General features: G+C 39.2%; 1 long non-coding RNA gene across 1 annotated transcript in view; it reads left to right on the top strand.

The window, feature by feature from the left end:
• LOC307185632 overlaps window positions 1–25427 on the top strand; it is a 187213-nt gene that overhangs the window by 83334 nt on the left and 78452 nt on the right. Inside the window, exons 2-3 of the long non-coding RNA XR_013828127.1 lie at window positions 6996–7125; window positions 7886–7914. This is a non-coding gene — a long non-coding RNA (uncharacterized lncRNA). The remainder of the gene's footprint in view (window positions 1–6995; window positions 7126–7885; window positions 7915–25427) is intronic.

The following is a 25427-nucleotide window of genomic DNA, read 5'->3' as shown; positions in this document are numbered from 1 at the left end:
GTTTTGGTATCAGGGTGATGGTGACCCCATAGAATGAGTTTTGGAGTGTTCCTCCCTCTGCAATATTTTGGAAGAGTTTAAGAAGGATAGGTGTTACCTCTTCTCTAAATGTTTGATAGAATTTGCCTGTGAAGCCATCTGGTCCTAGACTTGTGTTTTTTGGAAGTTTTTTTTTTTTTTTTTTTTTTTTTTGCGGTACGCGGGCCTCTCACTGTTGTGGCCTCTCCCGTTGCGGAGCACAGGCTCTGGACGCGCAGCCTCAGTGGCCATGGCTCACGGGCCTAGCCGCTCTGTGGCATGTGGGATCTTCCCAGACCGGGGCACGAACCCATGTCCCCTGCATCGGCAGGCGGACTCTCAACTACTGCGCCACCAGGGAAGCCCTTTTGGAAGATTTTTAATTACAGTTTCAAGTTCAGTACTTGTGACTGGATGTTTATATTTTCTAATTCTTCCTGGTTCAGTCTTAGAAAGTTATACCTTTCCAAGAATTTGTCCATTTCTTCCAGGTTGTCCATTTTATTGGCATATAGTTGCTTGTAGTAGTCTCTTATGATCCTTTGTGTTTCTGTGATGTCAGTTGTAATTTCTCCTTTTTCATTTCTCATTTTATTGATGAGTCCTCTCGCTTTTTTTTCTTGATGAGTCTGGCTAAAAGTTTATCAATTTTGTTTATCTTCTCAAAGAACCAACTTTTAGTTTTATTGATCTTTGCTATTGTTTCCTTCGTTTCTATTTCATTTATTTCTGCTCTCATCTTTATGATTTCTTTCCTTCTACTAACTTTAGTTTTTTTTTGTTTTTCTTTCTCTAGTTGCTTTAGGTGTAAGGTTAGGTTGTTTATTTGAGATTTTTCTTGTTTCTTGAGGTGAGATTGAATTGCTATAAACTTCCCTCTTAGAACTGCTTTTGCTGCATCCCATAGGTTTTGGGTTGTTATTTTTTCCTTGTCTTTTGTTTCTATGGATTTTTAAATTTTCTCTTTGATTTCTTCAGAGATCTCTTGGTTATTCAGCAGCACACTGTTTAGCCTCCATGTGTTTGTGTTTTTTACAGTATTTTTCCTTTGATTCATTTCTAATCTCATAGTGTTGTGGTCGGAAAAGATGCTTGATATGGTTTCAGTTTCTTAAATTTTCCGAGGCTTGATTTGTGACCCAAGATGTGATCTATCCTGGAGAACGTTCCATGTGCACTTGAGAAGAAAGTGTATTCTGCCGCTTTTGGATGGACTGTCCTGTAAGGATTGGTTAAATATATCTGGTCTATTGTGTCATTTAAAGTTTGTGTTTCCTTATTTATTTTCTGTCTGGATGACCTGTCCAGTGGTATAAGTGGGGTGTTAAAGTCCCCCACTATTATTGTGTTACTGTCAATTTCCCCTTTAATGGCTATTAGCATTTGCCTTATGTATTGAGGTGCTCCTATGTTGGGTGCATAAATATTTACAGTTGTTATATCTTCTTCTTTGATCTCTTGATCATTATGTAGTGTCCTCTTTGTCTCTTGTAATAGTCTTTATTTTAAGGTCTGTCTTGTCTGATACGCATATTGCTACTACAGCCTTCTTTTGATTTCCATTTGCATGGAATATCTTTTTCCATCCCCTCACTTTCAGTCTGTATGTGTCCCTAGGTCTGAAGTGGGTCTCTTGTAGACAGCATGTATATGGGTCTTGTTTTTGTATCCATTCAACTAGTCTGTGTCTTTTGGTTAGAGCATTTAATCCATTTACATTTAAGGTAATTATCCATATGTATGCTCCTGTTACCATTTTCTTAATTGTTTTGGGTTTGTTCTTGTAGGTCTTTTTCTTCTCTTGTGTTCCTGCCTAGAGAAGTTCCTTTAGTATTTGTTGTAAAGATGGGTTGGTGGTGCTGAATTCTCTTAGCTTTTGCTTGTCTGTAAAGTTTTTAATTTCTCCATCGAATCTGAATGAGATCCTTGCTGGGTGGAGTAGTCTTGGTTGTAGGTTTTTTCCTTTCATCACTTTGAATATGTCCTGCCACTCCCTCTGGTCTGCAGAGTGTCTGCTGAAAAATCAGCTGTTAACCTTATGGGGGTTCCCTTGTAGGTTATTTGTCACTTTTCCCTTTCTTCTTTTAATATTTTTTCTTTGTATTTAATTTTTGTTAGTTTGATTGTATGTGTCTCGGCATGTTCCTCCTTGGGTTTATCCTGTAGAGGACTCTCTGTGCTTCATGGACTTGGGTGGCTGTTTCCTTTTCCATGTTAGGGAAGTTTTCGACTATAATCTTTTCAAATATTTTTTCAGACCCTCTCTCTTTCTTTTCTTCTTCTGGGACCCCTATAATTCGAATGTTGGTGCATTTAGTGTTGTCCCAGAGGTCTCTGGTATTGTCCTCAATTGTTTTCATTCTTTTTTCTTTATTCTGCTCCTTGGCAGTTATTTCCACAATATTATCTTCTGCCTCACTTATTCGTTCTTCTGCTTCAGTTATTCTGCTATTGATTCCTTCTGGTGTATTTTTAATTTCATTTATTGTGTTGTTCATCACTGTTTGTTTGCTTTTTAGTCCTTCTAGGTTCTTGTTAAACTTTTCTTGTATTTTGTCAATCCGTGCCTCCATTCTATTTCTGGGATTTTGGATCATCTTTACTATCATTACTCTGAATTCTTTTTTAGGGAGTTGCCTAATTCTTCTTCATTTATTTGGTCTCGTAGGTTTTTACCCTGCTTCTTCATCTGTAACCTATTTTTTTGTCCTCTCATTTTTTTGATGGGTAGGGCTGTGTTCCTGTCTTCCTGGTGGTTTGGCCTGAGGCATCCAGCACTGGAGTTTGTTAGCAGTTGGGTAGAGCCGGATCTTGGTGCCGAGATGAGGACCTCTGGGAGACCTCACTCTAATTAATATTCCCTGTGGTCTGAGTTTGGACTTGGTGCTCCCACCACAGGAGCTCAGGTCTGACCCCTGGCCTGGGAAACAAGATTTCACAAGCTGCACAGCACAGCCCAAAAAAGAAGAAGAAAAGAAAAAAAAAAAATACAGAACAATAACAAAGAATAAAAAGTAAAATTAGGAAAGTAAAAAATATGTTAGAAAAAAATATAAATGAAACAACAACAAGGCAAAACAGAACCACAACAGCAAAAAAAAAGAAAGGGACCAGGAAAGCCTCCTCGGGTGGGCGGGGCTTATGGAGAGTTGCAGGTCCTAGGCTCTAGGACTAGAGCTGCTGGAAAAGGTCCTGGTGGGTGGGGACAGGGCTTAGGCTCAGTGCAACTGGAGGGGGCCTCGGAGGGCAGAGGTTTAGGCCCAGGACCGCAGCAGGCTCCCTGGGGCCCGAGTGTGCGGGGAAAATGCTGGCTGCATTCCCTTCCAATCCTCCAGTCGCCCAAAGGTGTCTCCCTGTCCCTGCTGATTCCCTCGCCGTGAGTGGGGCCCTCCAAGCATGGGAACCCCCCCTCCCCCAGCCGCCCCTCAGGGGTGATGGTCCCGTCCCACCTCCACTTCTCCCTCCCCCTCATCCCCCCCCCCATGTCCTACCCAGTCGTGATGGGGTTCCTCCTGTCCCCTTAGGTGTCCAAGGTCCCCCACCAGTGCCTGGTAGGTGCTGTAGTTCTGAGAAGACGTGAACTCTGTGTCTTCCTACTCCACCATCTTGACTCTGCGTCCCTGAATCTCATTTTAAAATACTCTTTTTATAACCAATGCAATTTATTGTTTTATTGAATAAAAGTAAACTGGTGAGACTATTGGCCACTGAAATGCTCATAACAAACATCCTTGAGAATTAGTTATATGGAGTTATTACATTATAGTGATTAAGAACATAGGAGCTGGGATCTGACTGAGGTCTGTTTGTATGTCTTTGGGCAAGTTAGCTTACCTGTTTGTGCCTCATTTCCTTAATTTCTACATGGCTATACCTCCTAAGATATTTGTGAGGATTAAATGAGATAATCATTCATGTAAACTGCTCAGCTGTATGCTGGGTATATACTAAAGACTTACTAAATAATAACCATTGTTTTTTGGAGGGCAGTGTTCAAAAGAATGACTTTACATGCACTAAAGTCATTTCATTTAATTAAAAAGAAAAGAAAAGAAAAAAACATCCGAAGGTGAGTATTATTATCATGCCCCACTTGCAGACATGGGAATGTAGACTGAGAGGTGAACTATGCTGTTGAAAGTCACATAGCAGGGAAGCAGTAGAGCTGAGGCTAGAATTAGTTCATTCTATTCAGTGCTGTATTTCTTGAGTCTGTTGTGTCTCCTACTAGGGCTTAGTTGGTGACCCTCTCTTCCCACCCCAACCTAAACTGGGTCTTCCTCTTTCCAAGGCTGTAGGATAATGCTTTATCCAAATGCAACCGAAAGCTGTAACATGGGTTGTGGTTTTCTGGAAGGGATGACCGATGCTTTACTGTGCACTGAGCTCTGAAGGGCCCAATCTACAGAGGGTCTCAGCTCTCATTTGGCTCCTCCTCCCATGAGTGAGTGATACTCTTAGCCAGTTTCCTACTTCCCACTTATACCAGGACCTGCTGAACTGGGGTGCACATTCCCAGAATAAAGGAATTTTAGTGATGCTCCTCTCAGGATCCTAGGTCTCTTCTTTCTTCTACCCCCATAGCCTCATTTTCTTTGTTTTGTGTGAGTTGATAGGTTATAGGCTTAACTAGCACATGAGTAAGGGCATGGGTTTCTTATTACTGATGGACACTGTGAAAACACTTTTCAAGCCAAGCTATAGATAGATGTGTTTGTTATAAACCATAAGAGTCGGGAATTCCCTGTGGTCCAGTGGTTAGGACTTTGTGCTTTCACTGCTGAGGGTGTGGGTTCGATCCCTGATCCCACGAGCCGCACAGCATGGCCAAAACAAAACAAAATCGAAAACCATGATAACAGCAATAAGCAGTGTGGAAGATGATGGCTTGAAGAATCTCATGTCAGTGGATACGCTCATTTACGGGCAGGCTCTACTTTTCATGTGTCAGCTTTTCCCTTTTACAGATAAGGACAGGTAGAGAAAAACATGGAATTTGATTTGCTTTTCAGATAATTTATACACACCCATCTCACACTGGAAGATAAGACTTAGGATAGTCCTTGAGGGCTTCACTAGAAGTAGAAGTAACAATTTCCTGATCTTGACTTCTCCAGTGCGTTTGAGCTCCTCCTCATGTTCCCATGATTATTTAACAGGCCTTATAGTCCGAAGTTCCTTAGCCTTGGCAGACTCTTCTCTTTAGGCGAATCAGCATCAAGATTGCACAGTTATAACTGTCACTATGGTTTTATATACTTTCCCCTGCTCATTTTTATGAAGACATTTTGGTGAGACTACAAGTGTCTCTAATTGAAAATGAAAAAAGTTAAATTGACCCTGGAAGAGAATTGTTATGTAGATCCATTATCTACCTCCACTTGTGGTGCCAAAGAGGTTGCTTATAGAGCACGGACACCCCAGTGATGTTCATTATAGCAGTCACTCATCAGTTGGAATAGAAAGGGAGGTAGCTTTGAAGTCCTTTAAATCCAACTCAGAACTACACTAACTCATGAATAAACAATATTTTTTGGAGAAAAATCAACTATCTTGTCCATATGTGTTTTTCTAAAGGCTTTTATATGGTGGTTTGATTCTTATCTCAATGCAGTTGCTGCATTTAATCAAGTAATTGCCACAGGCTCCTGTCTAAGTATAGCATTTTTGGTGACTCTGTTACCAATAAGCAAGATTTAAAAACAAAACAAAACAAAAAACTAGCCATCAGTCAAAAGTTTGTCATTAGTCTACTCTTTGAAGGGACAGCAAATGAGTTGCAGATGGACCACTGTTTACAATTCCCAAATGTGTCCTGAGGGCTTGGTGGATGTTTTCTGCAATGTCACCACCATGCAGTATTTAAAACTTCCATTTGAAAGGAGTCCTTGCTTAAGAGAGAATGGACAAAAAGTGAATTACTCCTTAATGGGTGGCCCATAGAGTTGTAGGAGTGTAGCTGGTCTATTATACTTCTCTCCAGGCCAAGGTCATTGCTCATTGTTTTAAAGGGTAGACTCAGAGGAAGAAAAAGGTCTGTGTGTGCACTTATGTCTAGGAGTGGTGCTGGGCAGCCAGACTGGCTTTCTTTCATTTTCTCCTTTTCCTCCTCAGAGCCCTGGTACTCTGAAAATGAGTCTTCAGGTGGCCACCATCTTCCCATTCCATAGGGCTTGGCCCAGATGTCACTTCCTTATGGACAGTTTTCCTGACCATTCTCTCCAAGCAAGTCCCCCTAACTACTCTTTATCATCACACTCAGTCATTTTCATCATATTAACTCCCACAAGTTTCATATATGTGTACTTTAAAGAAAATGATCTGTCACACATCTTGGACTATAACCTCCAGAGTTTACATCTGTTTGGCTCCTTATGGTTCATCCTGATAGAATATTGAAAGAGAAGGCACTTAATAGACGTTTAATTGAATAAATGTGGAATGAGGTGTTTTATAGAATTAAAATATCCCTTAGGTTAGAACTAACAAGGCTCTTAGGTCTTTATCTGCCTTATTAATGTAGTTCATGATAACTTCTCAAAATTAATTAAATTTAACAAAATTACTCTGTTACTTTAGCGGGAGAAATTCTTTTCTCAGCTTTTTTTGTTGTTGTTGTTTTTTAAACAGCTAACATTGAGTTCCTTTAGAAAAGAAAACTTTTCCTCTAAAAAAATACCTGTGTAGTCCACTTTGGTGGGATGAGAAAGACACCAAGGCATGGTTTACACTATTCAAGTGAAACAAGTTGCTGGATAGAATGCTCTGCTTAAGACGTTAATAGTAATCTGAGGTTGGAGAAGGGAGCCATACAATATGGTGATTCCAAGACTCTGGAATCTTCAAAAAAAAAAAAAAGTGCTTAATAAGTTAAGGAGATAAACAGTTTCTTGTGGCAGGATAGCTAAAGTCTTTAGAGAGCACAGTTGTCTAATATCTGGTTTTAAGACACTTGTTCTGACATAAATCTTTTACAGCACCAAACTTTGGAAGAGTGTGCTACATTCACACTTTTTTGGGAGAAGTTTGGGAAGACCAGTGAAAAGTGGCTATATCCACATCTGGTTACTATGGAACTGGGAGCTGAACCAGCTGCAGAAATGACAGGTGGGTGTAACTTAAGTGTCAGTGGCCTCCTTCTGTCACTTTAAGTTGTACATTAAGTTCACATCTTGAAAACATTTTTGATTGGTCGCTTTGGGGATTCCAGAAATATCTGACTGTATTGAATGTTGCTTAAAGTTTCAGAACCATAATATGTACATAGAATATAATCATTGGTTAAAAATAAAGTGGTATTTTGGGACTTCCCTGGTGGTCCAGTAGTTAAGAATCTGCCTTCCAATGCAGGGGATGCGGGTTCAATCCCTGGTTGGGGAACTAAGATCCCATATGCTGTGGGGCAGCTAAGCCCGCGTGCCACAACTAGAGAGCCTGTGCCCCACAACTAGAGAAGCCCATGTGCCACAACGAAAGATCCCGCATGCCACAACAAAGATCCTGCATGCCGCAACTAAGACCAAACACAGCCAAATAAATAATTTTAAATAAATAATAAAGTTTAAAAAAATAAAGTGGTATTTTTAGTGGCATGTTAAAAAAAAGCAAATGGGGCTTCCCTGGTGGCGCAGTGGTTGAGAGTCCGCCTGCCGATGCAGGGGACACGGGTTCGTGCCCCGGTCCGGGAAGATCCCACATGCCGCGGAGCGGCTGGGCCCGTGAGCCATGGCCGCTGAGCCTGCGCATCCCCAGTCTGTGCTCCGCAATGGGAGAGGCCACAACAGTGAGAGGCCCGTACAAAAAAAAAAAGAAAAAAAAAAAGCAAATGTGTGAGTATTTATTTATTTGTTTATTTTTTTCCCACTAGGAAGAGCCTTTATTGAAGTGGCTTCAAGGGTGAGTAGAAAGGCAGTTTTGATTCCAGAACAAAAAGGTTATAATGATGAAATCCTTAGAGTTCTCACTGCTAGGGGGGTGATTTCCTACTTTAAACAAAGTATGTTCTTAGAAACAAGACCTCTTCCACTGCTGTTTCAATTTTTTAGTGGAAGAGTTTCCTTGGAGAGAGCTCTAAGGTCTCATCGATAATCAAATTATATATATATATATATATATACACATATATATATATATTTTTTTTTAAATTGGAGTATAGTTGCTTGTGTGAGTATTTATGATTTTTGTTTTTAATAGTGGCAATGTTGTGTTTTCTATTTCAACTATCTGTAGCAATTTCTAGTTACCACAGTCAGTTTCCCAGGGGAAGCCTAGGGAATCCTAGGCTGTGCACCCTGTGAGAGAAACTCGCTTCCTGCCCTGGTTGGGAGGAGAAGGTGAGGCCATGAGAGGCTGGGGTCTGTCCTGCAGCCCAGCCCCTATCCAGGATTCCTCCTGAAGAAAGATTACTCTTGGGTGATTCTGGGGATCTCTTTTGGGACCATAATCTCTGGAGTATTGGTTTTTCATTTTTGTTGTCATTGAGAGTGTGACTCATGGGTCTGTACCTTTTTCAATGCCAGTTAAGTCTGGGGAAACACCTGCTAAATACAACATCCACATGCCTGAAGGCATTTACTTTCTCTCACTACACCAGATGTGCAGTTAAGGAGTGAATGTTGTGTGATGGACATTTGAAAGAATCATTGATCTTCCTTCCTTGGGATGTAAAAATGAAAACTCAAATTTGTTTTACCTTTTTGGTTTAAAAATTATAGGATGTTAATACCTTGTTAAAATATATAAACCTATAAATTACCAGTTACTGCCAAACCACAAGTAAAATTATGCTTTTGCTTATACAAAATGAATCTGATTGTACTCTTAACAGTTTTGTGCGATTGATGGCTTGCCCTCTTAAACTTCAGAGGGAAGAAAATTCCCCTCTGACTACTGTTTTGCAGAAAGTCTCTTTCTTTGAGATGTCTCTAGTACATGGCTAGGGCATAGATTCAGGGAGACCTTTCCAAATGGATTTAGAGCAGGTTCAAGTCTGGTTCTTCAGCTGAGTTTACGTCTTCTTGTACCTTCTCTTCAATTACTCAGTAGTGCTTCAGTTGTCCAGTGTCCTTAAATGTGTTTATGCACCAGGATCATTTTTGCTCAGTTGAACTTAAAGGAAAAAATGTACAGGAAGGTGGCAACGCTTAGAGGTAAGGAGCACAGGCTTCATACTTTGGAATCAGACACAATTGATTGCCTTAGTCATGCTGCTGAATATTTATGAAGATCATTTTGCACAACTGTAGAACCATATGTTTAGGATGACTTCTGCTACATCAGGTCCTGTGGTTTACATGGCAATTATGGATACATTTTGGAAGTTGAACAGTTACAGTATGCAAGTTAGCTTTTAGGATATTAGTTTATTAATATTTGTGTATCTGCAGCTCTCTCTGCATAAAACATCTTTCTTTTACTTGTCTATTTGCCTAGTTAATCTCTCTTCCTTCAAGCTATATTTCAACATTATGGCTCACAGGGAGCCTTTCCTGATTTCCTGGTCTCTGTTACATGCCTGTTCTATCATGTCCAGTTTCTTGCCCTAACATATGGCTTTGAAATTGTTTCTTGACTTGCACATTTCCTCCAGTTATCTCTGAACTTGTGAGAGCAGAGATTATTTTTATTTTTATTTTTTTAAATTTTTATTATTGCATCCTCTGTATCAATCACAGGCATCATTCTGGTACAGAGTCAGCTCTTGGTAAGTATTGATTTAATGAATTATTTATTGATTCTTCAGGTAGTGTTTTCATTTCCAAGGGGAATAATCACCCCTTGTTAAAAAATAAACAAACAAACTTAGTGCAAATCACATGCTTTATTTCTGGCTTTATGATATACTTTTAATAGAGGAATGATGAATGTGAAGAAAGAGGACTTCGAATTCATGTAATTCAGTGAAGGAATTTTACATAGAAAGAAACCAAGATCCAGAGAAATTAATCAATTTATCTGACATCATAGAGCTTGTTAGTGGCAGAACCAGTACTTCACAGAGGGAAGCGCTGTTCAAAGGTGAATGTTTATGGGTTTGAGGTCACACCTGTGTTGAACTCTGGTTTAGCTCCTTGGCTTTGTTGCATTGGCTAAAATATTGACTTTTCCAGACCTCAGTTTCTTCACCTCTGATTTGAGGAGGGTGTTTAGGAAAGAGAGTGAGGACAGAAAACTTCTTATGAGGATTACATGAGTTAATATATAAGAAAGTGTGCACAAATTGTATAAACTATTACCGTAATAGCCATGACTACTTAGTCTTATTATTCTTATACAACCATTGACACTGCTTCTGACTCCCAAGGGAAAACACTTTACCAAGTCTTTGAATTACTATTTATTTCACAACAAATAGATGTGAAGAGCCTTTCTTGTTTTAATAAGGACCTTTGCTATTAACTTATTAAGTGCTCCTTGTAAACACCTAATAAAAAAACAACTACCAATTTGATTTGTATCTAGTCTCCCTCTCCTTTCCATCAGTTTAATTTTCCAACTTCCAGATTGTTAAATAGTACATGCCGTCTTGATTTTGACATGCAAATAACAAGCTATAATTTATGAGTTCCTTCCTAAATTACAGATAATTATAAGCACTCATTTTCTTGTGATTAATGTTTAGAAGTGAACTGGGACATAGAATATTTTTGGACTATTATTTTGCCACACTAAAATAATGCTGACATTTGATTATCATGCTAAGGTATTCTGACCACTGCTTAGACATCAGACCTCTAATGCGTGGGAGCTTGTGCTGACACATAAATATTTAGGATTGACATTCCAAGTTAAGGCTCATAGTTGCTCAGTTGATAATAAGGGGAGGAAAAATGAAGGCATAAATGGAGTGGAAAGTCTGGCCTGAGGCAAATTTGTGAAGCGGGTGAGGTTAATCTTCACTTTTTTCTCAGGTCTCTTTAACCTTCTCACCATGCTTTCCTTTTTGAGCACACTCTCTGCAGAAACTTTTCTCCTGGCTCCCTACAGCCATGCTACCCTGGTTATCAGAGCTCATCACAGCTGTGCTTGTTACAGTTCTTTTCTACAGAAGGTAAAAGCAGCTGGTTCTTCTGCCGGGCAAATGGAAGGCTGCCCCTCCATGCTGGGCTCACCTTCACTTTTCAGGCAAGGTATTGATTGTAACAATTTTCCTTCTGCATACATACTGCTGCTTCTGCTATCAAGTCCAAAGCAAAGCAGCGGTATTAACAGTTCAAAACACTTCTGGCCCTTTACTCCCCAGAATTAACTTATCTAATTTAAAGGAAACTCTAGAGAATATAAATCTGCTTCCTTTTAATTGATACTTCAGTTTTAATTCTTTACTCCAGAGGCAAAAATTTAATCTAATCTTTCTGCCAGTTGATGAACTTTCATTTATTTGCAGGCGGAGGTGGCTACAGTCTTTCATAAGGCATCTTAGCTCATGTTTAAGTACCAACTTGCCATTTTTCCTTAGCCAGTATGGCTAGCAGTTCCTTAACTAGCCTGTTTCCTTTTGGAAGGTTTTTCAGTGTTTTTCTTATAGTATGGTGGCTAGAGACACATTTTTTTTTTGAAGCCCTTGCCCTCAAATTATTTGTACAAGAAGTTAATGTTTCTCTTTCCCTTTTGCTGACTCTCTATGGGTCCTTATCTGTTTCTTGCCTTCTCCCTTGCTTTCCTTTCCTACTGAATCTTCTTTCATTTTCTTTTTTTGTCATTCTCAGAGAGCAGAGTAAAATTTGCATTAAATAGTTTTCTTCACATGTATTTCTTTGTATGTTCTCTGTTGTTAACTATACTTTAATAAAGGTAATGTATACTCTGTTGAATAAATAAATGAATTCAAAAATATATGAACATTACAGAAGTTTCTAAGGGAAAAGTAAAAGTTCTTATTGTCCCCTATTGACTTCCTATTCTAACTCCCTAAAATAAACTCTGTTGACAGTTTCTTATGTGTTCTTTCAGACATTTTCTATATAAATCGAGTAATACGTGCCAACTCCAAATTTCAGATAAGAGCCTTTGGTTGTTTGTACCTGAGCTTAATTTCTTTATGGAGCACCTATTGTCCTGATTGTCTCTGAGTTCTGGGAGACTGAATAGTGTTAAGGGCTGGAGGCATTTCATCTGGGTCACAGTCATCTTTCTATACTGGTCCCTACCTTTGCGTGCTTTTTGTTTGTTTGGTTGTAGTGTGGCTCTATCTGGTCATTTCTCCTCATAAAATTTTTGCCTTATACTTGGGCTTTTGCTGTTGAATACCAAAAGCCAAAAAATTGACTTTTTTTAAACCTGTAGATTCTTCTGCATTATCCTCTTCTGGAGACATAGAACCCACTAGCTGCTGCCTAAATGGGGATAAGTGTCAGAAAGTAAAAGCAAGTATAAGAAAAATATATTACCTAACAACTGTAAATATGTTAACTCACCATTCAACAGGAATTTTCCTGTTTTCTCTGTATTTTGAGTGAAGCCTGAGAGATAAGGATAATAAACCGTGATGTACCTGCACACTCCACTGGTCTGTGGACCTCCCTCTCAGCATCCAGTCTACATAAGCAGAAAATTAGAAATTCACAGAGAATATATTGAATAAAAGGCATTTATAAGAGTAAAGAGTGCGTTGGCTTCTGTAGGTAAAGTCTATTTGTTCTCTGGCTTCTTTCAAGATTTTCTTTTTGTTTCTTTGTCTTTGGTTTTCTGTACTTTGAATATGATATGCCTGGGAGTAGATTTTTTTTTTTTAAGTATTTATTCTGCTTGGTGTTCTCTGAGCTTCCTGGGTGTGTTCTTTAGTGTATGTCATTAGTTTGGGAACATTCTCAGTCATTATTACTTCAGATATTTCTTCTTTTTTTTTTTCTCTTTCTAGTTACTCATATTATATATAAATTACAGCTTTTCTTAATTATCCCATAGTTCTTGGGTATACTATTCTATTTCTTTTTCCATTCATTTTTATGGTTGCATTTCTGTTTGGGAAGCTTCTGTTGATATGTCTTTAAGGTCACTGGTTCTTTCACCAGTCTACTGATGAGCCATCAAAGCACTGCAAAAGCACTCTTTATTTCTTTTATAATGTTTTTGATTTCCAGCATTTTCTTAGAGATTCCGTCTCTCTGCTTTTATTAACTATTCTTACATGTTGTCTACTTTTGCCTTTAGAGACCTTAGCCTATTAATCATAGTTACTTTAAACTCCCCATCTAATAATTCCAAAATCTGTGTCATATCTGAGCCTCATTCTGATGCTTGCTGAGTCTCTTCAAACTGTTTTCTCTTGCTTTAGCATGCCTTGTAATTTTTTGTTGAAAGCTAGACATGGTCTAGCAAGTACTAGGACCTGAGGTGGTAATTAGGCCTTTAGTGTGAGATTTTATGTTAATCTGGCTAGGAGCTGACTGTGTTTAATGTTTGCTGTAGCTCTAAGTGCCAGAGGTTTCAGTTTCCTCTAGTTTCTTTCTTTCTTTTTTTTTCGTTTTTTTGTTGCTGTTGTTGTTTTTTCCCTCACTGTTGTCTTTGGATTCCCCTTAGAACTCTCTTTATTTATTTATTTATTTTGGCTGTGTTGGGTGTTTGTTGCAGTGCACAGACTTCCTCTAGTTGTGGTGAGCTGGGGCTACTCTTCGTTGCTGTGTGTGGGCTTCTCATTGTGGTGGCTTCCCTTGTTGTGGAGCGTGGGTTCTAGGTGCGTGGGCTTCAGTAGTTGTGGCACATGGGCTCAGTAGTTGTGGCACATGGGCTTAGTTGCTCCGCAGCATGTGGGATCGTTGCGGACCAGGGCTCAAACCCGTGTTCCCTGCACTGGCAGGCGGATTCTTAACCACTGCGCCACGAGGGAAGTCCCAGAGGTCCTTTTTAAGTGTGGTCTGTGTCCTGCAGCTCTCTCAGTTGTAATTCCATGTTATTGTACTGAAGTCTTGTTGATGTGCTGGCAAGATTTTGGGGAGGGGCAGTGCTCTGTACGGTTCATTTGATCACGTCTAAGTTTTATTAGTGGACTTGAGTCTCTTGGCTGTTTTCCTTAGAAGCATTTCTTAGCCTTTTTTTCCCCTTCCTTTCTGTGAGATAGGGAGGCTTAGAGGACTGGAGTTGACCAATTGCCTTTTCCTCAGATCACCTAAGGCTCTGGTAGTCTCCCCTGGAGGGCAGACGTTTGTCATGGAGAACACTCTGGGCATATTTCAAAATGGTTACATTTCCCTCTCCTTGCCCAAAACGTGAGGGGATTTCTTCTTTGATTTTCATTGTGAGAACCTCTTGGAACTCCTGGAGGTAAAACCCATGAAAATGTGGTGGCTCTTCTAAGACTGGGCCCCAGGGGTGTTTAACAGTAAAGTTAGTCCACGTTTGGCCTCCAGCAATTCACCAGCATTATCATTTGTGTGTGTTCCTACCAGTTACAGGCTCCAGAGGTGTCTGTTCCAGGCCAGCTCATCTCAGTTGTGATTCTCTGTAGTCGTCCATCTCTCTAGAGTTCCAGGTGCGGCTTGTGCAGTGACCTCAGTTCTCTGATGGATATAAGAAAAGTCTTTGATTTGCGGTGGGTATAGCCGTTCTCTTGTGAGGGTGAGAGTGACAACTTCTAAGCTCGTTACATATCAGAAGGTGAAACTGGTCTCCCCTCACTTTCTTGTAAAACTCTTCATGATATCATGAAGTCCCCTCTGTCTCCCAGAACCTCCCCCGGGAGTGCCCCACCCCTGCTTCTCTCCAGATTTAGTGCTCCCTCATTTTGCCACACAGTGGTCATCGCAGCGCTTGGCGCTTCCTTCCATGCTTTTCTGGATTCATGCCAACATAGTTTTGGTTTATTCTTCATTTTGCTACAGTTTATTGTCACAGCTCCCTAAGGAAGGGAGTATGGCACGTAAATTTTCTGAGTCTGCGTCTGAAAATGGCTTCTAGCACTCAGTGTTACTGATAAGAAATATGATACCAATCTGACTTTGTTCTGAAAGTTTACATTGCTATGTGTAGTCTTTTTTATTTTTTTAATCCACTGGAATGGACACTAAGTATTTTCTTTCATCTACAGATTTATGTACTTTACAATTGAGATAGTCCCTTGAATTACTGCTTTGATAATTTTATTTCTGTTTCTTGGATGCCTCCTTCTGTGATTTATATGATTCTGGTTTTGGACTTTTTGAATTCTGTTTCTTTCTAAATTCTCTATTTCTGTATCTTGCTCATCTTCACCCACCCCACCCCATCTTTTCCATTTTACTGTATTTTTACAGGAAAAGCCCCTCAATTTTATTGTCCAAATATTCTACTAATTTTTTAAATTTTAGTAATCATAATTGAAAAATTCTAAAAACTTGCTTTCTTTTGGTTCCCTGATTAGTCTTTTACATAATAATATGTTTGGTTTGTTGATGTAATAGCTTGTCTAACCTCTTTATGCTTTTATAAAGAAGTTTTGTTTGTTTAAATTCTATTCTGTTCTCTAAATATTGTGTATCCTTTGGGGTAGTATTTTCTGAGTTTTTTGGGGGCCTTTCTTATTTATTTATTTTTTTATTGAGGTATAATTGACACACAACATTATATTAGTTTCAGGTGTACAACACAATGACTCAATATTTGTATATATTGGAAAATGGTCACCACAATAAGTCTAGTTAACGTCTGTCACCATACATAGTTGCAGAATTTTTTTCTTGTGTTGAGAACTTTTAAGATCTATTCTCTTAGTAACTTTCAAATATGCAATACAATATTATTAACTATAGTCATCATGCTGTACATTACATCCCCATGACTTATTTATTTTACAATATAACTGGAAGTTTGTGCCTTTTGACTCCCTTCACCCATTTTTGCCTATCTCCCAAGCCCTGCCTCTGGCAGTCACCAATCTCTTTTCTTAATCTGGATCTCTCACTTTCATGCTGAAACTTTCCTCAAATATTTGGTGATCCCTGGTTATTTACTCATATATTGTAATAAAGCAATAAAATATGCTGATGGGACTTCTGTTCATATTGTAAGAAGTTTGTCCACAGATGAACTTGGTTTGGGGTACAGATGGGCAGGCAGGGAGGCTGGTGTTAAGCTGGGAAATCTCTAAATTACAATTGACAGATTTAGCAAATAAAAATATGGGACATGCAGTTAAACTCGAATTTTAGTTAAAACAGTTGTTAAAGAAAAAACCACAGGCCTGATATGGCATTACTTGTGCTAAAGCTAATGATACCAAACCTAGATTTAATACCTAACTCAGCTGCATTTCTGCCTTCACCAGAAATGTAATCTTAATCAACCAGTTTGGAATTTTCTGGTCAGCACCAACGTAGTGCAGTAATCTGTCACATGGGCCCTCTCCATCCCTGAGGAAGAAGAGGCAATCTGCATGGTTAAACCCCTGCTGATCCTTTACCCCCAATAAGATGTCCTGGCCTAAAAATAATGCTTGCTTTTCTTTCCTAATAGCTGCATTACCCCACCCTTCTTCCTATAAAAACATTCCATTTTGTACAGCCCTTTGGAGTGTTCTTCTAGTTGCTAGATGGGATGCTGCCTGTTCATGAATCGTTGAATAAAGCCAACTAGATATTCAAATTTAGTTGGTTGAATTTTGTTTAACACAATAAATAATTTTTTAGTGTAAGTATTTTATTTACAACCCTACCCTAAATGTCATTATGTGAAGGTGTTTGCTTAGGGTCAGTTTCTTTGAGAGGAGCCCTCTAATACTTTGCCTGGGGGCAGAAATCTGACTCTTGTATCTATGTGTGTATGTGGGGAAGAGGGGTAGAGTTGGGAGTTGACTGTTCTGTATATACAAATTTTCAAGTAATTTGCTTATTTTCAGTGACATGTCTCACTTTTGCCCTCTGCAGTATCTGACATTTCCAGGTACCACGTGTCACTGTGGTTCTGTGACCTTGATAGGGTTGCATCTCAACTGAGCCCCCCTCAATGCCTCTTATAGGCATTATAGCTTCTGAACCTATGTGCCAGGTGGATTAGAAATGTTAAGCAAGATACTGATAATTATACACTTTTTATCATGACAAAAATTTTAAAGTATTTTTACTGTCCTTTAAAAAATTTACAGCAATTAAGTTTTTAGTTAACATTTTTGATTTTCTGATTTTAGTAAGTGTTCTTTTAATGCACAGGACTCTATGCAGAGCACCTATTGTCAAGAGAGCAGCAGAGTGTCCCAGTTTTTCTATTACTTCTTTTGGGATTTTTTTTTTTTTTTGTCTTCAATGATATTCCGTTTTGAGTGTTGAGTACAAAATATTTAACGCTTCAGCAGACCGCTCTGGTTAGTGTGGTGTATCATGCAGAACCTCCTGTAAACCAGGCTCAGTGTTTTCCTTCCTCAGACAGCTGGCCCTGGAGAAATCCCTAGGAGTCCTACTGAAAGAAGTGACAGCACAGCAGGAGCAGGCAGGGGCCACATGTTCCCAAAGTTTACTTGTGCCTTTAGAGTCAGCTAGTCCTATCTTGTACATGTCATTTTCACATGCCAACTTGGTGGCTTCCTGGATCAGATAACCAGTTCATGATGAACAGTCACATCCCCTGTTACTTGGTATCTCAGAGTTAAGTCTCTGTCTCCAACAAGTAGCCTAGCAGCAAGAGAACATCTGTTTTGTAAAAGGAGAGTATTTATCTTCTAAAAGAGGGCTGGCATGTCTCCTAAATTCTAGAGGTCTGTCTGTGAATCTTCAGTCAGGGCTTGCTGTTGGGTCCTTGCAGCAGTCTATTTGCTACAGACCTTCTGATCAGCAGTAGTTCTTCCAGATCCCCACTTCAATTGCTGGATTATGAAGCTGCTTGTGCTGCGGTCTGGGTTAGCTGGAATATCTTATTGTGGTCTGGCTTCTACTTAAGGTTGACAGCCTTGCAAATTATTTATTTAATAAGTTGGTGGAAGAAGAGTATGCAAATATTTTCTCCAAAATCCAAAAAGCTCCCTGAAATGTTACATCTTTATTTTTGTGATAAGCAAGCAAGGTCCAGCACCTTGTCTTTCACTTCGGAGGGGATATTCATATCCTGTTATGTCTTGGACTCTGGACTCCCTAAAACTTCAAAGAGTTGGAAGGACACTGATTTTCCTAGGCATTATCTATGTGTGTATATTTCCTCAATATAGGAGATCAGCATGATGGCCTTTGGAATGGTGAGATGATACAAGTGTTTGCAGATGAGACTGTGGTACAAAGCCAAGAGTTGAGGAGGAACAATGATGACCCAACCTTCTGCTGGCTGAAGGAAAATGTGTGTGTGTGTGTGTGCGTGTGTGTGTGTGTGTGTGTGTGTAAGAGAGGGAGATTGTTCGAGAGAGAGAATTGGAGCATACAAGGTATCAGGGGCCGTTCCAGTAAAGAGCTACATATGGATCAGCAACCACGATTGAGTCAACGCCTGATTAGGTTAACAGCAATCTACAGTATTGATTTTTTCTAAGGTCAATCTGTTTTTTACATGGGCCAAACAGGCCAGTTAAATGGGAATGGAATGAGATTTACAATCTCAGCATTTTTCAAGTACTCATTGGAGGTACACTGATATCTGAAATCCCCTCAGGAGTACAGATTTGATTTTTGACTTACTACTTTGGGAGAAAGGATTTATCCCTGAGACTCATTTTGCCGTTTCTGTCATTATATCCTTTACTTCATAGTTCAGGGTCCCGATGTTATGGTTGTGTCAGTAGCTGAGTATGCCTGTTCCAACTGAGAATTCAGAATTGAGGAAATAACCACAGGCATGTTCTCAGTTATACTAGGCCTATGCTGAGATGGAGTTGAGCCAAAGCTCCAGTTATAAATCATCCCCTAAGTAAATCCTTTCTAACCCTTAGGAAACAGTGGCATTCTGGATCCTCAGGGGTTTATGTCATCTCAGAATCAGTATCCAGTTGTTATTGGAAGGTATGGGTAGTTCCTTTTCTCAACTCATAGTAACCCTGTGTATTAGGGTTCTCCAGAGAAACAGAACCAATAGGATATATATAGATATATATGAGGAGATTTATCACAGGAATTGGCTCACATGATTACAGGGGCTGAGATATACCACAGTCCTGCCATCTGCAAGCTGGAAAGTCAAGAAAACCAGTAGTATATCTCAGTCCGTGTCCAGAGGCCAAAGACCCAGGGAGCCAATGGTGTAACTCCCAGTATGAGGCTGAAGGCTTGAGCATCAGGGATACACTGGCATTAAGTCCTGGAGTTTGAAGGCCCAAGAACCAATAGTTCCAATGTGGCATTAAGTCCTGGAGTTTGAGGGCCCGAGAAGCAATAGTTCCAATGTCCAAGGGCAGGAGAAGGTGGATGTCCCAGCTCAAGAAGAGGGAGGGAGAATTCACCTTTCCTTGGCTTTTTTGTTGTTGTCCTATTTGGGCTTTCAACAGACTGGATGACGCCAGCCCTCATTGGTGAGGGCAGATCTTTTTTACTCTCTTTATATGATTCAAATGCTAACCTCTTCTGAAAACACCCTCACAGACACACCCGGAAATAATATTTTACCAGCTATCTGGGCATCCCTTAGCCCAGTCATGTTTACACATAAAATTAACCATCACATCCTAACAAATGGCCCTAATCCCTTTAGAGTAGACTTCTAGGAATTTTCTAAGAAGATTTATACTTGTGGTATTATTGCAAGGTCCCTCCTGAAATATACCTGGTCTCACCTTTATTCAGGGGCTGTGGGTGTATTTACTGACCCAGGCCTGGAAATTGGATGAGGAGGCTTAAATCTGTGGACTCAAGTCAGGCCTCTGTTTACCAGATGTAGGTTTTTATTGATGTTATACAAATCAAGCAGAACCTTAGTAAAACTGCCCATTTTTCTCAGTTCTTCATTAATTAGCACATACCAAAGATCCTTGTGGGTCAAACCATTTTGGTAATCGCTCTGGCTCTGCTGTCCATCATAGTCATCTTGCCCACTTTGCTTTTCCTGGTTTAGTGATGCTCTGTCGGCTCATTGAAGTCAGGGAGATCATTTAAGTAGCAGCTTCTTTCAACCTAGAAGGACAACCTCTACAGAGCTACAGAGCTTTTCAGGAAAGGTGGTGCTTCAATCTTCCTTGACTGAATATTGACTAAAGCAGTGTATTTCTCAGTGCTTTGGTTGGGTGGTATACTCTGAGCCCTCTTAGGAGATCTAGTTAGGAGATGGTTATACCTAATTAATCTATTCCAACGTTTCTGTCTTCTTAAGTCTTGGGATTTCTTGCTGAACACTTCCAAGGATTTTTTTTTTTTTTGTCATACTAAGTTCATTTAATGAAAGTGTAGCCTTATTTATAAATTCATCCTGGTCTATACTTTTTTTCCTTTCTCCATGGTCTATCACTCATAGAATCTATTTCCATGATATTCCCCCAGGTTAACCACAGTGTAAAATTAACTACAAAATATTTAAATTATTTTGGTATGTAAGCTGGTTACTTTCTGAATTAGACTTTGTACCATCCTCACCATGACATGTTTGGATTTGATTCTAGCTGACAATCTTAAGGCAATGAAAGATGCAAGGAGTGGAACATGAGAAAACTTGTCATTCTTTTGAAAGGTATCCTGCTCAGATGAAGCCATTAGAGGATCTTAGGTCTGGCAGGTCTCTACTTATCAGACAGGGAAGGAGGAACTGCTTCTGCTGACCAGGGTGGCACCCAGGGACTTAGGGATCTGGGCTACTCAAAGTTATCTGAGTCTACCCAAATGTCTTCATTCAAATGATCAGGCTACCACTTTCTCCCAATGTCCTAAGTTTTCCAGAAACACTTGATGAGGTTGAGAATTGACATATATGTACCATAACTTGAGCTGAGAACTTAAAATCCTGCACTGGTTATTTTCTTTTTTATTAGCCTCAACAATGTAGTTAGAAGACATTATTGACAGTCCCATGAACTTCATATTCTTAATTTTTACCGTAATATTTTATTGTAGCAGCTGCTTGGTTTGTCAAAGCCTTGACTCCAAAATGGGCTTCATTCCACATGATCACAGGTAACAATCTAAATAACTGTTTCATCAATGCACATCATGGATTTCCCTAGTCCCCACGATTTAGTTCTGGTAGGAGACTTTCTCTACTGAAACCTATTTAGGTCAGAGAGCAAATCCCAGATTTCCATTTCTTTGATACTCTGTTGTGGAGGTACACAGTTGCAAGGGCAGAATGTAGCCTGCTTAATAAGGGATTTACTGTACCATATTATATGGGTTGCAGAAATATTGGAAGGGTTGAAGAAGCAAGTTTCAGGATGAACTTCCAGAAATAATTCCCAAAGCCACAGAATGGAAATGGTTGCCAGTGTAGTTGGTGTTCCTGCTAAAATGAGGAAGCTGAGAAGCTATGGTTGTTAGCTCCAGAGCCATGCTGCAGTTGGTATGACCCACACCAGAAGAAGGCATGCTTCATTCTGTGATTCTCTTCTCACTTCCTCAGTTCTGAATTCAAGTTTCACCAAAAAAAAAAAAAAAAAAAAAAGCCTCAGTTGGTGGAACCTAAATCATACTGGAACTTCATCTGCAAGTTCATCTGGGAAGTGTAGTTTTTATTTTTCCAGTCCCTGTAGTATACTAGAGGAAGATCCAAATAGAGGTTGAGAGGCTCAGTCTACTGTAATTCTTCAATGGATTTTTAATTGCTTTATACTTTTCTTTCTCCTACTTTTTATTTTTTTATTTGTATCTATATTTAGGTATTGTTCTGGTTTCTTTTTGGCTATTACTGTTTTGAATGTACAAGCTATTTACTAAAACAATGTGTGGAGAGAAACAGGGAGCATGATCTAGGGCAGCTGCCAGTATCACTTTGTGAGCATTGTCTCAAAACATTTCTCACATAGTCACTGTGTCTTCTCTTGGGGCACTTTCTCCTTCACTTGGACAAATAGACAGTGAACTGCTACATATCAGTGGTTTTCCAAATTGTGAATTTGTCTTTATTTAGTTCTCTTATTAACTGACTCTGGTACCAACTGCATATATGATTATACTTTTTGCCTCGTCCCCACTCCAAATGCTGAGTTAGGAGTCTGTGTCTCAGGAAATAAACGTGGCAAGTATAAATGGTTTGTCCTTTGGTCCCTTCTATTCTACGATTCTGTGTGGGTGGAACTGGGCACACATACAGAACTGATTGAAGCAAGTAAACAATAGTTGCTGAGGCTTCCTGGGCTCTGTCACTTACTTTTTAAGAACTCCGTTACCTGCAGGAACTCTGGAGAGGTATAAGTTAGCTTGTGGCATCCTCTCTGGATTTGGCAAATAGCCTTCACAGTTTATGGTTTGGGATTATGACCATTCCTAGTTTTATTAGAGTTTTCTTTTCTGCCTTTTGTTCTTCGTTATTTTGTGAGCTCAGCTAGTATAGTGTAATAAAAACAGCTTTATCATGATATATTTTGCCAGAAATATGGAAATAGGAAAGAGAGGGAAAGAAATATTTTAGATTTTTCTCTCTCTCAGAGTAGTTATAGTAAAACAAAAGTCAAGTGCCTTTTTTAAAAATTTTTATTTTGGCTGCACCACGTGGCTTGCGGGATCTCAGGTTGAACCCAGGCCATGGCAGTGAAAGTGCCGAATCCTAACCACTAGACCACCAGGGAACTCCCCTCAAGTTCCTTTTTACTCATGTGGCTTTTAACTCCTTTTGCATGTCAGTGGTGCTTAATAGCAACAACATAAAGAGAGTGAATTTGATAACTCTGACTGGATGATTATATAGTTTGGGATCTAACTAATGGAAAATGCAAACGACAACTTAAACCTCTACACCGTTTATTAAACGTGGTAAATATAGCTTTTCCCTTGTATAATTCTCCTGAAGAAACTTCTTATCTGGGGACCCATCGAAAATTATGAAATTTTGCCTCTTCTTTGACCCATCTTCCCTTCAAATCACCCTTGGATGCTGAATAGATTCAATAGTATATTAAGAATAAATGGCTTCCTTAGGGCTGTGGAGGGGAAACAAAAGTATTATGGGTATTAGGGCCAAAGTAAAACTAGTAATATTTAGGTCATAAATGGAAATGTCACTGTGTCCTGGCATGGTTTGCTTTGCATATTTATGATTTTAGTTATTTATACCCTACTTTGTTTTGAAAAGGATTTCAAGCAACTTACAAAAATATACAAAATAAAAACAAATAAGTGAGGAAATTGAGGTAAAGGGAAAATATTTTGGAAAAACAAGATGAAGCAAAGGGTAAAAGAATTTAACAAATGCTTGCTGCAGGATTCTGTCTACTTGCTTAAAGTGGGCTAGCTATTTGGCTCAGAGATTTCTAGAAGCCAGTGTAAAGAGGGAAATGTAATTAGTTACAAGATTCACAAACTTATTATGATACAAACAAAGTCACTGCTCAGGGGACCTGTATAATATTCCTGGTACTAAAAAACTAGTTAAACTGTAATGACTTGTTTTCTTAACAACATTTGTAAGGTAAGGAAAACAACACATGTCACAGAGAAAATTTTGTGTAACTTCTTTTAGTAAAATTCCGTGGCATAACACCAAAAAGTCATTCATGTAAAATTTATTCCAGTGGGGGTTAGAATAGAAAAGTTCAGGTGCCGGATCCTACTGGTTTGTAGAATTTGAGTATTCAGATAAATGTATTCATTGCAAAGATTATATTTCTTTCAATTTTAATAATTGTTTTAAATTTATATATGATGCATATGTGTAAAAAATTCAACTAATAGGAATATATAAATTTAAAATCAAAACAAAACCCACTTCTACTTTCCAGGAGTACTCATTGTTAAAAATTTGGATTTTTTTTTTTTAATATATAACCGAATGTATTAATGTACTTGTGGTGTGTACATACACACACTTAAAGACATATAGGCAGAATTACATTCTGATGTCCACCACTCATAAATCCAGGGTCATCACTTTTAAGTCATATGCTTTGGTGAAGGGTCCAACTGCTGGTCTACACGGACTAATGGAATAATTTCGTTTGGGGAGAGTGCTCTTCATGCTACCAGGAAGAGAAGCCAGGGGCAGATGTGTCCTAAAGGATATCTGCCAGTACAGTTACTCAGGAATGTGCAGTGGAGCAGTCATGCAGGCAAGCTTTTCATCTCTGCCCCTGACCACCCATTGCCTCCAACCAGGCAGCACACATCACATATCTGCTTCCAGGCCAGAGAAGTGTAAGTGAAAACTCAAGTGAAAAAGAAAAGCTCTTGTCCTTGGTTGCTGCAAATGCTCTGGTGACAAAGAGCTGGTCAGGTCCAAAAGACCACGCTGGTCACAGGAGAGAGAGGTTAAAACTCAACAAAAGGGGGCTTCCCTGGTGGCGCAGTGGTTGAGAGTCTGCCTGCCGATGCAGGGAACACGGGTTCGTGCCCCGGTCCGGGAAGATCCCACATGCCACGGTGCGGCTGGGCCCGTGAGCCATGGCCGCTGAGCCTGCGTGTCCGGAGCCTGTGCTCTGCAACGGGAGAGGCCACAGCAGTGAGAGGCCCGCGTACCACAAAAAAAAAAAAAAAAAAAAAAGAAACTCAACAAAAGGAAATGGACTTAATAGAAATATCAGTTCAGGGAGTTAAAATAAATATTACATATGTCCTAAGAGTTATAAACAAAGCTATCATGACCAAGGAATATGATTAGGGATTTATGAAATAAGAGTAGATAGTAACAATAATGTTATATGCTAATTATATCTCAACAAAAATAGAATAGATAGTAATGGCAATAATTAGAAGGTGTGACTATAAGGACTATGGTATAATTATTAACATTAAAATCTCACTTCACTTTTAGAAGAACACAAAATCAAATGAAGAAGAAATTAATGAGCTAGAAATGTGAGAAATGACATAAAATGGCACACAGCAACAAGGATTAAAGAAGCAAAAATACAAGAGAAGAGTTGATAGCATTAAATATTCCAGCATCTATCAAAATGAGTGCCAGATGGAGAAAATAGAGAGAATGGAAATGATATTTAAGGGAAGGAAAAGACAGAGAACTTGTGGACAGGAAGATATGGTTACTCGGATAAAGGAAAACCCCCAATCCTGAGCGGGATGTACGTGCGCACGCACTTACACACACACACACACACACACACACACACACACACACACACGCTCTCAGCTACGTGGTAGATTTTAGAACATGAAGAATGAAAAGTCCTAAAACTTTCTATAAAGAAAATAGATTATTTACAAAGGAATAAGAATCTGATTGATGTGAATCTTTTTAGCAGCAACATCAGGTTGTAGAGGTTGATAAAATCAAAGACGAAGAATGCAGATTGGAAACAAAAAAGTTGAACGTTCAAATAAATAGATAGCAAATTCTAAGAGTAAAATATTTTAAAAGGAAACTAGCAAGAAAATAAAGGTTAAACAGGCAAACTAATAGTTCAGTAACAGGTTTTACCAAAGGAAGGATAGAAA

This window comes from Stenella coeruleoalba (genome assembly GCF_951394435.1).
Source record: "Stenella coeruleoalba genome assembly, chromosome: 4".
Taxonomy (NCBI): Eukaryota; Metazoa; Chordata; class Mammalia; order Artiodactyla; family Delphinidae; genus Stenella; species Stenella coeruleoalba.
Note: the sequence above shows the minus strand (reverse complement) of the source record. Positions and strands in the feature narration are given on the sequence as shown.